Here is a 1,167-nt window from a genome sequence, read left to right as displayed (position 1 = left end):
CAAGTTTTTGGCGCCGTTGCCGGGGATTGTTGAGTTTGGACAACTGACGGTCCATCTTGTTGCTTAGATTAGGTATTTTTTTTTCAGAATTCTTGAAGATGAATTCTAGAGTTTCATGATGATTTGTTGAAGTCTGGCTGGCTGTGAAGCCATGTCTAATTTCATTGGACCGAGGTTTCAACTTATCATCACAAGAGCTTGTTGATTTCTATCAATCTTGCTGTTGGAGCAGTGATCTGCTAAGGCTTGGCTGGCCATTGGCCATGTCTAGTGTTTTGGACCGGAGCTTTCTTTGAAAGCTTGGCTGGTTGTGAAGCCATGTCTAATTCCTGGACCGGAGTCTTAGACTAAACATTGCATGATTCCTGGAATTCTCATTAAGAATTTTGATACCTTATTTTCTTTTTCCACTTAATTTTCGAAAAAAGCACAAAAAAAAATTTTACAAAATCATAAAAAACCAAAAATATTTCTTGTTTGAGTCTAGAATCTCATGTTAAGTTTGGTGTCAATTGCATGTTTCTGTTCTTTTTGCATCCATGCATGTGTCTTCATTAATCTTCAAGTTGTTCTTGATGATTTCATTGCTCTGATCTTTGAATTCTATTGACTTGAGTGTTTATGTGTCTCATATGCATTTTCATTTTGTTAGTGTCAGTAGTATACAAACTGTTAAGTTTGGTGTCTTGCATGCATTGTTATTTGATTTTTGTTGCATTTTGATTATTCCTTATTATTAAAAATCCAAAAATATTTTTAATTTGTGTCTTTTCAAGTCAAGAATACAGAGAATTGAAGATTCAGAACATACTGCAGAGGAATTATACAAAAAAAGCTGGGCGTTCAAAATGCCCAGTGAAGAAGACAGACTGGCGTTTAAACGCCAGCCAGGGTGCCTGGCTGGGCGTTTAACGCCCAAAAGGGTAGTAGTTTGGGCGTTAAACGCCAGAATGTGCACCATTCTGGGCGTTTAACGCCAGGATGGCACAAGAGGGAAGATTTTGTTTTCAATGCAAATTTTTTTCAAGTTTTCAAAATTTTTTAAATTCAAATCTTTTTCAAATCAAATCTTTTCAATCAAATCTTTTTCAAAATCAATTTCTTTCCATTTTCAAAGATACTTGCTATCAATTAATGATTTGATTCAACATTTCAAGTATGTTGCCT

The sequence above is a fragment of the Arachis duranensis genome, chromosome 4, assembly GCF_000817695.3.
Source record: "Arachis duranensis cultivar V14167 chromosome 4, aradu.V14167.gnm2.J7QH, whole genome shotgun sequence".
Lineage (NCBI taxonomy): Eukaryota > Viridiplantae > Streptophyta > Magnoliopsida > Fabales > Fabaceae > Arachis > Arachis duranensis.
This window is presented reverse-complemented; position numbering follows the sequence as displayed.